General features: G+C 36.1%; 1 protein-coding gene and 1 pseudogene across 1 annotated transcript in view; one reads left to right on the top strand and one right to left on the bottom strand.

Annotated features, from left to right (window-relative positions):
* LOC146002559 (uncharacterized) overlaps nucleotides 1-20,664 on the top strand; it is a 128,000-nt gene that overhangs the window by 54,226 nt on the left and 53,110 nt on the right. The gene's annotated exons all lie outside the window — the stretch shown is intronic.
* On the bottom strand, nucleotides 2,959-3,802 carry LOC146002621 (uncharacterized; annotated as a pseudogene).

Genomic DNA, 20,664 nt, shown 5'->3' with positions numbered 1-20,664 from the left:
ATCTCTCACAAATCTACCACGAATGCAAGATGATATCCTTCTTCTTGAAAATAGAAGAACATTTTGGATAAGAGTCGTTCATTTTGATTGAGTTGGTTATTTTAAGTGCACTTTGTGCACAGAAAGGCTAATTGGGACTCGACCTACAGATTAAAGTAGGGTCCGAACCACTATGTGCCTTCACCGGGTATCGAACCCGGGACCCTTGATTATATAGCGATGAAGCGGCATAAGAGTCGGGTTCAATACTTTTTGTCATATTTCAATCAGTTGTCAACAAATTTCCTATGCAGCACACAAATGTCCAAAACATATTCATTAGATATCCCTTGGATATTCGTGTCTGAAGTTCTAGATAGCTAATAGACATCTAGGAATATCCGATATCATAGGATGTCGAAAAGGATATGTTATGGATGTTTCTGGATCTCTTTTGGACATTAAGTTAGACGTTAACAGGACTTTATTAGTTGATTTAGACATTTTTGTACGTCTGTACCGAATTTGAGCTGCTCTGAATGAGGCCATGTTTTCGGGTGATGTTTTCGACTTATGACTGAAGACTGCAACACTGAGTTTTAGTCCTAACATAATTATCTGAATACTCGTTGAACCTTTCAGCGGATATCAAAATATTTTTCAATTTTTGAATAACACGTGGGTATGTAGAGTACATCCTGTGGCTATCCAGCACTGCATATCCATGGATATAGAGGATTGGAGATTCTCTGGATATCCAGGACTGGATATCCAATTAACGTCCAATGGATATCATCATCGTATTAAAGAGAGTGAAAAAAGAAAAAAAACTACCTTAAAGGAAACTAGGAAATTTGGATTTCGAAGACATCATAATCCCATAAATCTGTTCATTTTATGTACCATTTTATTTATCAAATTACGAAAGCGGTAAACTTATGTAAATGAGGTTACTTGCATAATACAGGGTTATTATAAATGATGGACCCATTTTCAAAACATCATATTTATTGAGGTACTAATCCAAAGTGAACAAGCTATATACCAATGGAAAGAGGAAGGTTCAAAGTTTGTTACCACAATGTTTGTAACTGTTATAAATGTTCAATGTGACCACCATTGGCAGCACGGCAAACATCGACGCGGTAGCCAAACTCGTTCCACCCACGCGTAAGCATATCTGCTGTTACCGAGTGCACGGCAGCAGTGATCCGGTTACGCAGATCGTTCAGAGTTGTTGGTAGAAGCGGGACGTAAACAGCTTCCTTCACATAACCCCATAAGAAATAGTCGCAGGGTGTGAGATCCGGAGATCTGGGTGGCCAGAAGTGCAGAGCCAGGTCCTCAATTCCCCTGCGACTCATCCAGCGCTGAGGAAGGCAGTCATTCAAAAAGTCTCGTACAGATCGGTGCCAATGGGGCGGAGCCCCATCCTGTTGGAAGATGAAGTCCTGGGAATCTTCCATAACTTGAGGGAACAACCATTGTTCCAACATGTCCAGGTACGTGATTCCCGTTACAGTTCTTTTCGCAAAGAAAAATGGTCCATAAACCTTTGAACTGGATATGGCACGGAACACGTTGATCTTCGGCGAGTCTCTTTCATGTTGCACGGTTGCATGTGGATTTTCCAAACCCCATATGCGAACATTGTGTCTGTTGACTTTTCCACTGAGGTGGAACGTGGCTTCGTCGCTAAAAATTACACGCTGTAGAAATGTGTCATCCACCATCTTTGCTAGCAGATAATCACAAAATGCGATACGCTTCTCTTTGTCGTTGGGTGTGAGAGCCTGTACCATTTGTAATCGGTAGGGCTTGTACAGCAAACGTCTTCTCGGAACTTTCCATACCGTTGGTTGGGGTATTCCAAACTCTCGACTAGCTCTGTTGGTAGACTTTTTGGGACTACGCACAAAACTTTCTTCAATCCGTTGGACATCGTCCTCTGACACACGTTATCGGCCTGTGCTTTTTCCTTTGCACACACTTCCAGTCGCTTGAAATTGTTGAAATCAACGGCTAATGCTTTTCCTAGTTGGTGGTTTGCTACCGAAATTGGTACGGAATGCCCGCTGCACTGCAATTTGCGACTCACTCAAGCACGCAGAAAACCTTGTGCTCCAAGGTCGCCATCTCGCTCACAACTGACAGAGACGGTCCTCTCGCCAACTCTACCGGCCGCTTCCGCAACCACCACAGCCCGCCGGCCGATGCCCGCCAGAAACTTTGAACCTTCCTCTTTCCATTGGTATATAGCTTGTTCAATATGGATCTGTACTTCCCTACCTATGACGTTTTGAAAATGGGTCCATCATTTATAATAACCCTGTATATTTAAAATTGTGATGGAAATAAAAATATTATTTCACAAATAGTTGTTACCAATAGAAGTAATGTTTCTTTTAAGTAATTACGTTTCTGTTTTGAATGTAGCTAAGAAATGACAGATGTCACTATCATAATATTATAAATGATACACCCGAGTTTCACGTTACATATGTTTATATATTTTACGTTTAGAACGCATATTTACATAAAATGCAGTATATTAGTTATTTCTCTAGATTTTATTTATAAATGCAGATACTTATATGAAAATAATATGCAATATACATACTCACTTAGTTTCGCTAAATATTTATGTATAAGTGAATAAAATCACACTACACAATTAATTGCGATCTGAATCATCAATAAGCATAGCCTCCTTAAAGAAAGGCTCAGGAATAAAGGAATTGATCGAGGATTGGGAATAGTATTGTATTGTTACAAATGTTAATACACTGGCATATTTCGAACATATTTCAGTGATTTTTCTACATATTTATGTATATACAGGGTACATAGGCTACTTGAGGACATAAATTTGAAAAATAACCATATGTCGTCCAAAATCAAATATATTTTCATGAAAATTGGTACACATGAGAAACAAAAGCTTTTGAATAGGATTATTCTATAAAATCGACTTCAGCCTCAATAAGGGGACCACAAGTTGTGTGTGACATGGTCAAGGAGATTGTCTGACATCCATTCTTGGTTAATGTGAGCCTTATGAGAAGGAGCAGAGTCCTGTTGAAATACGTAAGGCCTGCCGTTGCGTACACTGTCTATGCAGGGCTTAACAACACTCTGCAAAACCTCAATGTAGGCTGTAGCATTAACTCGAAGACCCTGTGGAAAGAAGTGGAGTGGCATGAAATGTCCTTCGTTACACACAACTCCTAAAACAATCACAGTTGTTGGAAACTTGGTATGCATAACTCTGGGAACTTCAGAAGGATCCTTACATAACCATCTGTCAGTTCGGCGATTGACCTTTTGGTCTTGATCAAAGTTTTTCTCATCAGAGAAAAAAAAACAGCATACCGTGTTCGTCAGGGTTTTTTACTTTGGTGAGTAACCGTTTTGCACTGATCAGACGATTCTCTTTTGTTTTTGCAGACATGAATTGACCTTTCCCCATCGCATACGACTTGTTTCAAACGTCTTCATGAACCAATGTTCGGATTGTGCCCTCTGACACATTGAGTTCCTTTGCAAATGCCCTCATTGACTTTCCGGGGGTATCATTGATAATTTCCTGAACCATTCGGACAAATTCTGGTGTTCTGATAGTGTCAGAACGTCGGGAATGCCTTTTTCGCTTCGAAACTCTTGAAACATTCCAACCGGAGATTTCCAACTATCTCCGAACTTTATGGAAGAATTATCTGGCAACTTTCAGCAACCTAGCAATTTCTAAATCTTTGTGTATTGCATGTGAGGCCACAATCACAGCGCTTCTTTTCATTTCTTGAGTTAATATTGGTTCAGTCATCGTATATCTGCAACAAAAACGACACATTAATAAGGTATAAGATTTTTATACATTGAAAATGTGGTGTCCTCAAATAACCTATGCACCCTGTATTTCGCATGTTTGGCTAAAACGAAAATCCAAACCTTATTCATTTTGAAATCTAGCAGATGAGATATCACAGACTAACTCTCTCATCTGCATTTTTCAAGCTACACCGCCTTGCACACCAGACTGGAGTGAACGAAACATTTTTTTAAAAATCATAACCGGACCACCTGCCGAAAGTTGTATCTTGTGACTAAGAAACAAGTGCATTGTGAAATTTTGAAATATTTTGATATTTATAGAGATATCCCTTTCCCTAAAAAAAAAATCAACAAACAAGCCAATCCATGACATACTGATCCTACCACTTGAAGAAGTAAAATTAGTCCAAATACTATTTACACAGCATTAAACTTAAGCTTTAGTTTTACGTTAGTGCATGACACTAAATAGTTACTTATTTGATATTTACATGTCCTTGAATGACTTTAAGAATTCAGATTAACAAAGAGAAGTGGAAAATGTGATAAGGGTTGTCTTTTTACAATAAGACTTGAGTGTATAAGCAATGATCAAAAAGTTTGGAATTTTCACAAATAAATTTGGTTATTATTAAAATTTATGAATTGAGGAGGTTCTTTTCCCCTATGATCAGTTAAAGTATTAGGTGAATAATATGGTATTAAATGGAGTTAATTAATGATGTACTCACATAGGGCACACCCGGAACTTTTTAAAGAAAATAATAACAGTAAAAATATAAATTTTTTCATTGGAATAAAATAAATGAGATGAAAGGTTAAATCTACATCCCCCTCAAAAAAATATGCTGGATAAGAAATTGTAAAAATTCACAGAGTTTTCAAGCTGTGTGGTGGTAGGTGATGCTTTTACAGCCGTTGAGTCACACCCGAAACTCCCGTTATTCATGAATTGCCCCAAAACAAGTTGTTCACAGAGCTCACTATTTAGGATAGTAACAATGTCACCATTCTGAAATTATAATGATGATATTATGGATGAGCTCAATGTCTTTGTTCACAAAATATTTAGATTTGAAGTTGTGATTGTCACACCCGGAACTCATGGATTGGCCCAAATCCCGATTCTTGCCACACCCGCGTTTTAACTACAGAGCTGAAATGGGCTCTGTAAGTTGTATATTAGACGTGAGAACGATGTGTACTTTTTACCGAGATCTGGAGTCAAAGAGTATCTTCCAGAACGAAATCCAATGATAGAAGAAAATTCCTTGAAACGTACTTGGGTCATTAATACGTTATATTTTTCATTCCATAAACAATTCCGTGTCTGTCTAAAACATTCAGCTTGATCTTTTGTAGACAGATTCCTTTCCTGCTAAAAGGCCGTCCAGCGAAAAGAATAGACTGTTGCTTCAAATGGGCTTTTACTTTCCGTACATCCTCCCTCTTTTTAAATTTTATTTTCACTACTAAGCGCAAAGGTGAACACATTTGCTTTTGTTCCGAATGTAAAACGCTATTCTGGAGCTGGTTAAGCTTTTAGACCAGCAAAATTTCCTTCCAGCAGCGCGTTTTTTTAACTTTATTTTTGCAGGGGCACGTGCACGGAGGGGAACGGCGAGCCCAGCGTTGTCGGTTGCTTTCCACCCCACTACCTCAACCAGTACCGCGGTAGACAACATTTCTCAGAAGGGGAGGGTGACTGACCGTTGGTTTACACGAGGATTGACTGTGGCGGATCTGTGCGTTGTGTTGTGCTGTTAAAAACCGTTGGTTTTAATAGTGAAATATGAGCGAAAGTAGTGTAAAGAAGAGAAGTCATGGTGAGGTTATCAAAAGTAAAGAAAGCCAAATAGTAACGAATATTTTTGTTTATTTAAAACAGAAAAATCCGGCGAAAGCAACGGGAGTTTCACGGGCTACTGTGTTTAATTCGAGGTGAGGTTTCTCAAGGTCCTCTTGAAACACCAGGTAAGAAACGACCCAAGAAAAGAATGCAAATTACAAGTAGAAATGTAAAATATAATGATTTTGTCAGAAGTGCTGTGCGACGTATAGTTAACGTATTCTATTTTTAAAAACAAACCCCCAACACTTAATTCGGTTCTTGCTGCTGTTAATTCTGACTCCACATTACCTAATTTTAAAAGATCAACGTTTCATGTCTTTCTCAAAGACTTTGCTTCTTGTATGAGAAAAGGGGCAACAAATCCATGTTAATGGAAAGAGAAGATTTAACTTATCTTCCTCAGAATATTTAAGAGAAAATAGGAAGTTTAGGCGAGTTTTATAATATCTAACCGTGAACTTATTTCTTCAATTTATACGTATCCGCGATTCAAGCGCCACGCACGTTTGTTTGGTCTTGTACTTTCACTGCCAGCAGATCCGTTACTCACCCCTGCGGCAACGCTGTTCTCATATACCCAACAGTCTATTCTTTTCGTTGGACGACCAATATAAACATTGTGGTCCATATCGTCAATCCAACACACTGCATAGAAATCGGAAATGAGTCAACAATACTTGAGTTCCGTTCGTTGTGAATCCGAACCTATATTTATATCGTAAGGAACACCTAATAAAAATCATAATTAGAAAAACCGTGCTTTCTAATTTTGTCAAAGAGTTTGTTTTGAGCACACTTTATGCTTATATGAACTGCACGTACAATTTAAAGTGGGATCTAATAAATGTGTGATCTGTGCAATGCGCCTTCTGCGGGATCGAACCCGGGACCTTTTATTGGGGAGCCCCGCTTTATAATTTTGTGGGGAATCCTAGATTCCTGAGAGTCACTGTGAAAACTAATTGGTGTAATAACCGTTAAGACAATTGATAATGGACTGATAAAAGCATTAATGAAGAAATTGCAAATATTAGTCTTTGAAAGCTAGATGAATAATTCACATCAAATCTTACTGAAAACTGTAAACATTTAGGTTTGAAATTCCATTCCACTTGATGATATTTCACGATTAATATGCTTTAAAAATGTAATTATCTACTTAAAATTGCCAAAATGTACCTTTAAATTTGTACTGAAATTACATTATATTCAAAACCTTAAAAGTTATATGCGTATAACATACTTTATGAAAAATCAGAAAATTTAACAAGTGACTGAAGGGTTTAGATTGTTGTCACGTCATCATTTACGTATGTGATTGAAGGGTGAAAGGGTGAATGCAATTTTTAAGTAATTTAAAATAGGGTTTGAATATTCAGTACATTCTATAGAGAAGCAGTTGAGATTCTGGCTATTCGACAAGATGGAGTTGCATTCACTACGAAACCATGACATGCCCCATGTGTAACAATCACAATATTGGCATACCTATCGTTTACTAGTTGTTGATTTTTTAAGGAACTGCTAATATCATAATTAAATTGCATTTGGAATTCTATATTTGAAGGATTTGTTGTTTTTATGTAGCCAAATAGAGGTAACTATTGCTATTTTATAAGTTACCTTACGGGCAGATACTTTCTATTTTCGATGTTTCAGTTTCTTAGGAGAATACTCGATGTTGTCATTTTTTTATTTCCATTGATAGACACACAAAGATATCGATAAACATATCACATTAACCAACACCTGGTATTTCTTAGAATGAAAAGAATTTTGACAAACTAGAAAACTGATGACCGATGGTTCGAATGTTGAAATGAAATGAAAATTTGTAGTTAAGGTTACAATCCTAAAGTTAGAATTTTTGGGCTCTTTTGATGCAACATATTTGTAGCATTATTTACGTCTGAAATATCAAAAGTTAGACATATATTGATTATTGATGTGCGACTATTTTCAATAGAGAAACGGACCATTCTGTCAATATCTTTTATAACATGTTAGATTAGTATTAGAAAGGTGTTTCTGTTATCGAAATTTACATTTTCATCTTTAGTAGTTTTGGAGAAATCGATACTTATCGATTGGTTCTGTTGCCTTGTAATCAAAGGGTTCCAGGTTCGATTCTCGGTGGAGGCGCACAGTGGTTCGGATCCCACTTTAAACTGTAGGCCCAGTCTCGATTAGCCTTACTGTGTATAAAGTGGATTTAAAACAACAACTCAATCAATGAATAAATTGAGAATATGAATAGCTATTGTCCCAGGTTGATCACAGTTCTTAGAACTGGACAAATTTCGCATCTATAGCTCAAATAGTTTCTGAGATAAGGCTCTGGAGTAAAATGTAAGTGACATTTTGGTCATTATTGAGTTACAAAGTAAAAAGAGCCATCTTTGAGTTTTCACGTGTAACTGCTATATCATGCAATTTGCATTGGGCTCATTGAACGTTTCTGAAATTGAAAAACACAACACGAAAATAATTTATCTCCAACTTATTTAATAACATATCTGCTTAATAAACTCAATAATGACCAACATCTCACTATGTTTTACATCCGAGTTCTTAAATTAATTAACCCCCCACAGAGACGGACGGATAATTCAAAATAGTTTGTCACATTACACTAGCATTATCTGGATCTGGATTGTAGAAAATTTTACATATGTTTCTTGGCTAGGTTCCGAAATATCGATAAGTTATTCTTGATCGATTGTTATATCTCAGGGCCATATAGACAGATCGATCGAGTTGGTTTATGCTGGAATGAGCTATATTATTCATGTCTATTACTCCACATAATTTTGTTTTTTATAGTTCCTGTAAATAACTCTGATGATTTCAAGCTATCCGCATAACGAAGATCAGAAAACTGCGATGCAGATAGTGATTGGTAAGCCACAAGGAGGACCTTAATTTTTTTCATAAATATCACCGAAATACACAATTTTAAAAAAACTCACTGACGCTCACAGTACATGAAGCGCATATAACCTGTGATATTTCAATAAACATACAAATAACACCAGTGAAGGTTTGGATTACGGAGATATAGCTAAGTAGTTACATTCTGAGAATTCTTTGCGGTAGCTAAGAAACAAGATCGTCCCTAGAAAAATAATTTTGTTTGTGTGTATATACAGCGCTTTCGTTTTTACTCTGGGCCGAGATAGCGCGTTAACAACTTTGAGCAACTCTTACAACACAGGTTAGTCCTCGTTATGCAATATAAATATAGGTCTACATGCTAAAGATATGTGCGAAAATAAGTGAGACGTTACAGGACGAAAATGCCGGCTTCTGCGTCATGTCACGCGCTATCTCGGCCCAGAGGCAAAACAAACGAACTGTACAATGTACATACCTATTATTGTTACTGTTTCACCACTGACAATCCCTAACACAGAGAGACATGTACATTAACTAACTAACTAACTCTCTAACCTTCTTAAACCCGAAGGTTCATAGCTGCAGCAACACAGACCTTCCATCTTTCCCTATCTTGAGCAAGAGCTATATACTCTTTTCCATCCCTACCGATTTCCCTTAGGTCCATCTCAACGTTGTCCATCCATCTTGTTCTTGGCCTTCCTACAGGTCTCTTACCATCAGGTTTCCCCACAAGAATCCTGTAAACTCCTCTTTCCTCTCCCATTCGTGCCACATGGCCTACTCACCTAAGTCTTCTTGATTTAATTATTCTAATGATATCTGGACATGCATAAAAATTATGTACTTCTGAATTATGTAACCTCCTCCACTCACCTGTCTCCTCTTCCCTTTTAGGTCCAAATATTTTCCTAAGGATTTTATTCTCAAATACTCTAAATTTATGTTCCTCTTTCAATGTAAGGGACCAAGTTTCACATCCATATAATACTACAGGCAAAATTACTGTTTTGTATATTTTAACTTTTAGTTTCTTAGATATTAAACGAGAAGACAAAAGTTTATGAAGAGAGAAGTAACATGCATTTCCTGAATTAAGCCTAATTTTTAATTTCTCTTTAATATAATTTTCATTTGTTAATATTACTCCTAAGTATTTGAATTTGTAAACTGGTTCAAACGAGTTGTTATCAATAATTAGATTTTGATTATTACCTAACACTTGGTTTCGGCCTGTAAGCATATATTTAGTTTTCTCTTTGTTAACTTCCAAACCTATCTCTTTAGCAGTTTTGAAAAATCTTTTAGCATTATTCTTAATTGTATTCACATCATCCCCCAGTAAGTCTACATCATCTGCATATGCTAATAACCGAGTCACACCATTTAATTTTAGTCCTTCTTTAGTTTCTTTTACCTTCCTTACAGCATATTCTAAGGCAAAATTAAAGAGCAATGGATATAATGCATCTCCTTGTTTTAACCCATCATGAATTGTAAATTTGTCAGACATATTATTACCCACACGAATTTTACTTTCTGTTTCACTGGTGCATATTTTTATCATACTATCAAGCTTCTTAGGTATTCCAAACTCTACTAATATATTATATAATTTATCTCTTTTGACCGAATCATATGCTTTTTTGAAATCAATGAATAGCTGTTGGGCCCGACCCTGTGGCCGAGTGGTTAGCACATCGCGCTGCGACGCCAAGGGTCCCGGGTTCGAATCCCGGTCGGGCTTGGTTGTTTGTGAATGTCCATTCATCAATTTCATCATTTCATCACTCATCCCCATCTTCGCAAATTAGCCAAGAGGCACAAAACGCGAAGTAAAATAAACTAAATCAAATCAAAATCAAATCAAAATAGCTGTTGGACATTTTGATTATATTCCCACTTGTTGTCAGGTGTCTGTCTGATGTGAAAAATTTGATCTGTAGTTGATCTGTTACGTTTAAATCCACATTGATAATCACCTATAATTTCATTAGCATATGGGGTTAGTCTTGTTAGAAGAATGTTCGATAATATTTTGTATGTTGTTGAGAGTAGAGAAATTCCACGGTAATTATTGCAGTTCATTTTATCACCTTTTTTAAACAGGCACAATTATGGATTCTTTCCACTCTTGAGGGATTTCTTCTTTATTCCATATTAAACAAATTAATTTATGAATTTGACAAATTAATGAATTTCCACCATATTTAATTAACTCAGCTGGTATTAAATCAATGCCAGGTGCTTTGTTATTCTTTAGCCTTTTAATAGCATCTTTAACTTCAGTCAAGTTAGGTTCTGGGACTAAAGGTTCTGCTGTGTGTACTTCATTTACTTCTGATTTATCTCCTACATGGACATTTAAAAGGTCATTAAAGTAGTTCTTCCATCTATTTAGAATATCGCTTGGGTCAGCTAGAAAATCACCGTCTTTATCTTTTATCAAGTTTACTTTAGGTTGCCACCCCTTTCTAAACTCATTTACACCTTTATATACATCTCTGATATTTTTATTTTTGCTGTTTGTCTCCATTTCGTTAATTTTGCTTTTCAAGAAATCTCTTTTTTACTTCTAAACGTACGGTTAACTTCTATTATAATTGTTTAGATTTGTATTATCAGAGTTATTTAACCACCAAAGTCTAACCTGATTTCTTATTGCTATTAGATTATGACATTCATTATCAAACCATGGCTTACTTTTTCTTGGTTTATGGTATCCTATACTTTCTTTAGCTGCTGATTCTATTGCATTACGTATGTGTTCCCAATTCTTATTTACGTCAGTTTCATTTATATTTTCATCATCACTTAAATCCTGCAAAACATCAGATCTATTTGACAGTTTAATTTGGTAATCTTTCTTAATTCTTTCATCAGTAAACTTTCCTGTATCAAATTTTATAACTTTTAGATTTTGTTGCTTATGATTTATCACTGCGAGTCTTTCTCTTAATTTAGCAATTACTAAATAATGGTCACTGGCACAGTCAGAACCTCTATGTGTACGAACGTCAATTATACTAGTATGCCTTCTCTTATCAATGAGAATATGATCTATCTGATTATGAGTTTTACCATCTGGAGAAGACCAGGTATGTTTATAGATATATTTATGTTTAAAAGTGGTACTTTTCACAATTAAATTCTTTGAGGTTGCAAAAGTAATCAATCTTAAACCATTATCATTACTTAATTCATGAAGACTTTCTTTACCAATCGTGGGTTTAAATGTCTCTTCTTTGCCAATCTGTGCATTACAGTCACCTAACAGAATTTTCATATCATACTGAGAAAATTTATCAAAGACCTGTTCTAACTCTGTATAAAAATCATCTTTAGTATTATCATCTTTATCTTCCGTTGGTGCATGTATGTTTATTAAAATAATTTTACACCACCTACCCTATAAAACTGCATATGATATCCTATCATTAATAAATTCTACTGTTTTAAGAGCCGAGATAATTCTATTATTTATGAAAAAGCCTGTTCCAAAATTATGATTTTCAGTACCACCATAGAAAAAAGTATAATTTTTAGTTTTACAATTCCCTTCTCCTGGGCACCTAACTTCCTGGACAGCTACTACATCTAATTTATACTTAACTATCTCATTAACTGTACACTGATATGCCCCAGGCCGGTAAAGGCTCAGAACATTCCAGGTTGAGACATATACATTAGTAAAGAAATCTCGAATTCTACACATTTCTACTCCAAAAAGAGAAGGGATTGTTTTCGCATTTGTGGAATAACAGACAGGCATTTCAATGCAATTTCCGACATTTAGCACATTTAATAGAGAACCATTCGAAATTTCCCAACACTTCAGGATACAGAAAACGATATCTAGAAATTGGAATCGTGACATGTAGATTTTCTTTGATATTCGATTCAACAGAAAGACCAAATGCAAGTAATACAGAAACAGCTTAACCCTTGTAATTAACATACGTAAAACTTGAATTGTGTTATGCAATTTTTCTCTTTACTTGAAGTGTAAAGAGATTTATCTTCTATTTTTCCCACTCTCACTTACTATTCATTTCCGAGATATATATTAAATGTTTGAGTGAATTAAAAGTGCATGGAAATTAATTATTACAATTTAGTGAAGTTGAATGTTAATATACCAAAACTGCTTCATCTCTTGGTAACAAAATGAGTCTCGCGATTTACATGAATATTGCGAATGTATAACTGGATAAATAAGCTAGTTTTATATGCTTTAAGTGTAGTACCTTTCCTTCAGAGATATTTCGGGGGTTTCAACCCCACTCCTCCCCGACGTCATTGATGAGATGAAAAGAATGTATTTTAGTATTAATAATAACTTTTTTAGTCGTTGAAATGTAACACTGAATCGGACTGAATGATTATAGGTAATCAAATGATGAAGTTATGGATGACAATTTGATGGCGCAGTGGTATCGTTTTTGTTGCCTTGTAATCAAGGGGTTCCAGGTTCGATTCCCGGTGGAGGAGCATAGCGGTTCGGATCCCTCTTTAAACTGTAGGTCCAGTCCCGATTAGCCTTACTGTGTATAAAGTGGACTTAAAGCACCAACTCAATCAATCAATTTGAAACTGGCATCAGTGATTCTAATTAGCCCATTCCAATCATAGCATAGACTTGGAGGTAGGGGCACTTTCTGTTCCCCAAAAATTACTTAGAGGGACAGATTTTATATGTATTTACATATATACAATAGTATTTATGCCAACCTTGCTCCTCCACAAATTTATTTTAGTTGGTGCCTCTGATTTCAAGGTTGCTTTGTGCCATATGTGGATGATTTGAAGCCCGGTTAGAAATAAGATGCTCCGTCTAAAAATAAATATCTTCAACAACAACTCGTTAAAAGTTCTGTAACCAATAAACCGGCGGGGTGCCTATATGCTGATTAACATCATGAAACATAACGTGGCTACATAGGAAATGCAGCTCTTACTTGTATTATTTTAATAATATAAATAACTTGTATCGTTTTGTATCACTGTAACACATTACGACATTATTTTTTCATACTCCTTTGGGTTTCCAATATTGTAGCATACATGTTTAAAGAGAAAATAAATATTTATTTGTGTATTGCAAATTGACAAAGTCATTTATAACTTAATACACTCCAAGTATTTAATTTTTCTTCTGAAGAGTAGCGATGTCAAAATTCAAGAACTTATAAATACAGACAGGGACGTCCGCGGAATTTTTTCCAGGGAGGGGCAAGGAAGGTATTTTTTCCAGCGGGGCAAACAAGTCACATTTTCCCCCAAAAGAGTGTAGTTTCATAAAAAAAAACATTGTTTAAATTTGAATTTATGGTGTTAATGCAATAATGAACACATATTATTTTGGCTAAAATGAAATTATATGTGTGAAATACATAATTTTTGGTTGACTTTCATTTTTCAGGGGGGGCACGGCCCCCTGTTGCCCCCTTTCCGAACGCCCATGAATACAGACCAGTTCAAACATTTATTTACTCTTCATCTGCTGGAAGTCTAAACAAGGACTCAATTCACTGAAATCATTTTTCATCTGAAACAAGTGCATGTTAGGGAGTGCGGGGGGCAGTTGCCCCCCCACACTTTTCGAAATTTTTGATTAGATAAACCTTATCTACAAAGGAGAATATATTGTTTTTGCCCCAAAGTTTTGGCACCTTAACCCCCCACCCCCAGTTTTGGAATCCAATCGCAGCCACTGCGTGTTTGTATAAATTTGGTTAAAACTAAACAGTTTTAGTAAGTTATAAAAGATACAAAATCATTTCCTCTTTGCTCTAATCAATATTTAATAGCGAACACAAGAAATTCTACGGAATATATACCATAAACTATATTATTAACATTATTTTATTTTTATTGCCTCATTTTTACTCTAATTTTAATGGGTATCATGTGTTGAATATAAGATATTTCGGAGTATTTGAGATTTAATGTATTTGAAACCTTGCGCATGTATCAAATTCGGATATTGAAGTTTTATGAGAAATTGCAAAGAAACAATTGAAGCCCAAATTTTTGCAGTAATTATTGTTATTGTTATAGATGAGGATTTATAATTTTACATTACATTATAACAATATAGAACTCCTTACGTAGCCCTCGGTGGCGGAGTGGTTAGCAGCACAGCGCTAACCAGGGGTCCCAAGTTCGAATCCCTACCTGGACATGCGTGTTCTTTGTAAATGTTCCTTCATCAATTTCATCATATTATCACTCATCCTCATCTTTGCGATTAGCCAAAAGTGGGAGAAATGCGAAGTAAAATAAAGAAAATCAAGTAACCAATCAATTATAGAATCTTTTTCCCGTTGCAATGATAATTCTTGTTAGAGTAAGCACATTTAAATATAATAAAATGAAAAATGTATACAATCAATTGTGTACACAGGATTGTTTTCGGAGGGGGCTGGAATTGTACCGGTGGATAGAATTATCTGCTATCTACACAATAAGATATGTATTTCGTGCATTTAGAACTCTCAAGAATGACAATCGTGAGTCATTTTAAGAGGATAGCGTTTACCACTGCTGTTGTCTCTGGGGATACTTTCAGCATGCTCATTCCAAAAATGAAATGCATTTTTTTCCCATCACGTCCAGTTTTTTTTAGAACACAACAATATATTAACTTCCTTAATTTCACAATAATATGTATAGTTCCATTATTTCCCCAATAGATGGCTCTGTCTAGATTGTAGAAAAATATTAATTTTCTGCAATAGAAATCTTCCAATACTTGAACTATAAATTAATATACAGGGTGGCTCAATAAGTCACTTAACACCCCAGTATAAGGCCACTGCGGCATGGAACGTGAAAATGACGATGACCAATCGTTGCCTGGCCAAGGATGAACCACATTGACGTCAGCCGTATGGTCGGCAGCCATCTTGATGTCCGCCATCTTGAATGCAACTTCAGAAATTTAAATGGGAAGAAGGTGATATGATATATCAAATCAGGCTAGTATTTCACGAGAAATGCAATGTTGAAGGTTTTTTCGACGTATCTTTAACCAGTAAAAAGTTATGACTGAATTCTTGTATCAATTTGCTCCTTTTCGAGGTGTTAGAAAAATGCCTTAACATTTGTTTAGCGCATCGGTAATGCATCGAGATCAAAGTGATGTCTAGGGAGAGAAGTTCGCATGCCATTGCACACGATTTTAATCGGAAACATCCACGAAGAGCTGCGCATTATGAATGGTTGTCACGAACAATTACAGTATGACGCTTCCATTAAATGAAAAGTCCTTCACAGTGACAAGGCTAATGTTTATGTTCATAATTAAGTTCATAAACAGAATATTCGATGCTTTTTATCTGATAACCAATTTTCGACAGATCAAAGCTGAATGGTTAGTGCTGGTAAGTTAATGGTGTGTCGTGCTGTGTGGAACACGATTGGTTAGTCAATTTTCCATCAACGGAACCTTAAATGCTTAGGGCTACTTGGATTTGTTAAATAAACAGTTTTTTTCATCCTTGCTTATGGAAGAAGAGTTTTTTTTCAATAGGAAGGAACACCAGAACACTATGGGAACGTTGTGAAGCAGTTTCTGTCCAAAGTTATTTTATCAGATGGCAAGGGTCGCATATTCTGTTTATGAACTTAATTATGAACATAAACATTAGCCTTCTCACAGTGAAGGAATTTTATATCAATGGAAGCGTCACACCGTAAATTGTTCGCGACAACCATTCATAATGTGCAGCTCTTCGTGGATGTATCCGATTAAAATCGTGTGCAATGGCATGCGAACTTTTCTCCCTAGACATCACTTTGATCTCGATGCATTACCGATGCACTAAACAAATTTTAAGGCATTTTTCTAACACCTCGAAAAGGAGCAAATTGATACAAGAATTCAGTCTAGCTTGATTTGTTATATCATATCACCCCCTTCCTATTTAAAATTCTGAAGTTGAATTCAAGATGGCGGACATCAAGATAGCTGCCGACCATACGGGTGACGTCAATGTGGTTCCCCCTTAGCCAGGCAACGATTGGTCATCGTCATTTTCACGTTCCATGCCGCAGGGGCCTTGTACTGGGGGTGTTAAGTGACTTTTTGAGCCATAACTTTGTGGTATTGTTAACTCATGCGGGTGACATCAAAGTGGTTCCCCCTTGGCCAGGCAACGATTGGTCATCGCCATTTTCACGTTCCATGCCGCAGTGGCCTTGTACTGGGGGTGTTAAGTGACTTATTGAGCCACCCTGTAAAATTATAAACATTGAATCTTCCGCATCCATGTTACATCTTGGCATAGAAATGGTATGGACTTTGGTTATGTAAGTTTTATTTTCGAAATCCCGAATAAACATTATGAAATGTTCAAAACTCAATGTTATAATATGATAGGTTGATTGAACGTTGTCACGTTGTGACCAGGGGAAAGATTCTGACGTGATGACGAGATCAGCATTCGCAATAGTTTCAGAATCACATATTGGTTTAGAAAAAACTGAAACTTCCCTTGTATTTTTTTATTTTGTTGCGTTATGTAATAAATGTAGTATAGTGGCACATATGAGAATTTTGATTGTGAAATCCTGAAAAATCCTAATGTGATGGGTAAAAATGCAGAGGTGCAACCACGAATTTTTGTTGGGGGGGGGCAAGTACCAGGAGAAACGTACCAATAATAATAATAATAATAGTAATAATAATGCTAATAATAATGATGTTAATAATAATAATGTTATTATTATAACATTATTGTTGTTATTGTTTATTATTTATTTGCTATATTTTACTTCGCTTTTGTGCCACTTTTGGCTAATTTGCGAAGATAGGGGATGAGTGATGATAAGATGAAATTGATAAATGGACACTCACAAACATTCATGCGCAAGCCTGGATTCGAACCCGGTACCAACATTATTATTATTATTATTATTATTATGAGTAGTAGTAGTGGTAATAGTAGTAGTATCAAATACGTTATTACCATCGCAAATTATAACAAAGGGTGTAGAAGTTGGTGCTATAGTACTTGTGTTCGAACATACGATTTGAATTATTTTTCAAACACGTTCAATTTCACATTAATAATGGAAAACAAGCACATAAACAATTTTTGAAAGACAGAAAATGTTTGATAAATACATTCCAAATATTATTATTTTTTACATTAACATGTATAACTTTCATGCACGATGTATGTTTCACACATATGCAACATGTAGCAACGTGGACACTAAATTGTGTACGTATTCAAAGTTTCTTTAATACATATTATATACAACATATACGAGACATTACACAACCAATTCATCCATCTCACAATAAACCAACAGCAAAAATTACATAAATTGTCTCCCAAATGTGCACGTCCCCTTTCCTCAAAACAATTTTTCATGCATTTAAAACAAAATCATTAAGACAAATCTTATTTCTCTGTCTGGATTCAATTTTTTTGCATGCTAAAATCAATACTGATTTAATAGGGCACAAGTAATTTCACGGGACACCAATGCATTCTCTCTTTTACAACTTTTGTGCCTCCCTGATGGTGTGTAGTGGTAACATCGTCGTCTTGTTATCAAGGGGTCCCGGGTTCGATACCCAGTGGAGGCACATGACACAGTGGTTCGGATTCCACTTTAAACTATAGGTAGTCTCAATTAGCCTCTTTGTGCGTAAAACAATCAATCAATTTTACAACTTATTTTTATTTAGATCGTTGGGCGCCCAAGGATGACTCCCACCGCCCTCTAGCTACGGTTCTGAACTTGATAACATTAAGAAAAGCAGGCATTGCGAGCGAAACGAGCAAGAAAATTTTTACGAAAAGTATTTTTAATTGCATAAACTTTTGAAGTTGTGGGCGGTAATTGCCCCCTGCAGGTACACTTGGCCGTCAATGTTTGCCCCCTTGCCCCCCTAGAACTCATTTCCGTCAAAGGTTGGTTGGGGGCAATGCCCCCTGCCCCCCTGTTGTTGCGCAACTGAAAAAATGGATGCCATTTCCGTGACCAGCATTCAAAATACTTCGAGAATCACCTATTGATTTGAAAACATCCGATATTTCCCCCCCCCCCCAAATGCAGTGCCGTGATTAGTTTCTGCGAAATCGATATTTGAACCACCTATTTCAGTGAATGTTTTGCAACGGAGCAGTGTTCGGAAAGTTACTTTTGAGAAGTATCTGAGTTACATTTAAAGTTATTTGGTTCTTTGGTTACTTCTACACTTACTTCCTCTTGGGAAATTTTCTTGTAAACAAATTAATACTATATGAAGACTGACAGGTGTTGCATTATGCCACTGATAATGATCCAAAATCTTCACATATTTATATATTCAAGACAAATGAACTAAGGAACAAGGGATCAGCTTTGCTTAAATGATCATTCATTTACTCTACTCTGTCTATATATAGATATAGCTTAAATACTTCCTCATCTTAAAGAATTATTTATATATATGTTCTGGGACACATGCTATCCATCCAGATTTTCTGGATATTTCTAAACCTGGAAGAGTAGATCAACCTTATAGTTGTGCTGATTCTAAAACCTGTTGGGATGGAGAAACTTTTTTGGTACATGAACGAAAATTTTAAGCACCACACAAAAAAAAAATACACTGACGTGAGCCATATTGCTTCCCCTTCAGTGTCGTCGCCAGAGATGTTCGTTCGGGTGGGCCTGTGGACGAACGAAATATTTTCAGGTAGGCTCTACTTTGGTCGATGCAGCTTCTTTCTCTCCTTCTGTTCCCTTTCTATCTTTATTTTCTTCTCCTTGTTTCATTCCTTCACTTTCTTGTTCTGTTCCTGGCCTGTTACTTTGTCTATCGTTCTTTCAGTTTTAATTTCATTATTTCCATTTATTTATTTCTTTAGTTGTGTTTCCCTCTCTTTAAGTCTGCATCTCACTCTACGTTTCTTTCTTTCTTCTCATATATTTCTATCTGTATTTATTTGTGATTTTCTCCCTTTCTCTTGTCTATCTTTCTTCTCTTGTTGTTTTTTCTTTCTTTTATCTCTCTCTCTCTTTTCCGATCTCTGTCTCTTTCTTCTCCATATCTTTTTATAAATTTTTCTCTCTTCATTTCTCTCGTTACTTTATCCTTGTTTCATTTTCTTTTTTCTTTCTCTTGTTCTTTCTTTCCCGTTTTTCCATTTCTTCTTTCATTTCTGTCTTATTATTTATTATCAATTTCTTTCCATTAATTTATTCTCTCTCTCTCTCCTGTTTCTCCATATCTATCTATAGTTTTCTCCTCTTCCTTCTTCATGTTTACTATCTCTTTCCATTTCATCTATCTGTCTCTCTCTCTCTCTCTCTCTGTCTCTTTCTCCCCTGTATCTACAACTTTCTCTCTCTACATCTCTCTCTCATTAAGTTATCCGTCTATTTTTCTCTCCCAGCCGGCTCCGTGGCGAAGTGGTTAGCACATCGAGTCCTGGCCTGGGCATGGATGTTTGTGAGTGCCCATTCATCAATTTCATCACATGATCACTCATCCCTTTTCTCGCAAATTAGCCAAAAGTGGCACAAAAAAGCGGAGTAAGGAGTAAACCAAATCAAATCAAACAATTCTCTCGCTTATCTTTATCTGCATATCTACCTCTATCCCCCCTGCTACTACAAAGAAAGAATTCCGTAAATTATCTGTAGGCTGTTGGGGTGGGACCACTTACACTTTGTTTTTCCAAACAAAAGTTTCAAGGTTGAATAGTTTCCACCTGTATACATGAATGGTGATACGAATGTCACTAATGCTGGCAAATATTCTAGCGCCTTCTATTTCAGTATTGAAAAACGTTGATGACAACGTGGGTGCGAATGCTACGATTATAATGGTAGTAACAGTTTACTATGGGGGTGACAAATTTCTTCAAAATTACAGGAGAAAGTACTTACGGAAATCATTTTCTGTAGCGTTGTGGAAGTTCGTGAAAGTGGTTTTGATCAATTTTAATGCGAATGCATCTGCATGTTGTTTTCTGCGAAAATCTCTGTCCCTGCTGCTGACATTTGCTTTCGGCACGAGAGCACAATGTTCCGTGTGTTAGATGACGTAAACCCCGTAGTCAGTGTTTCAAACTCGCCGTGTTTTCACTAGAACATGACGT

The sequence above is a fragment of the Lepisma saccharinum genome, chromosome 18, assembly GCF_977018435.1.
Source record: "Lepisma saccharinum chromosome 18, izLepSacc3.1, whole genome shotgun sequence".
Classification (NCBI taxonomy): domain Eukaryota; kingdom Metazoa; phylum Arthropoda; class Insecta; order Zygentoma; family Lepismatidae; genus Lepisma; species Lepisma saccharinum.
This window is presented reverse-complemented; position numbering and strand designations above follow the sequence as displayed.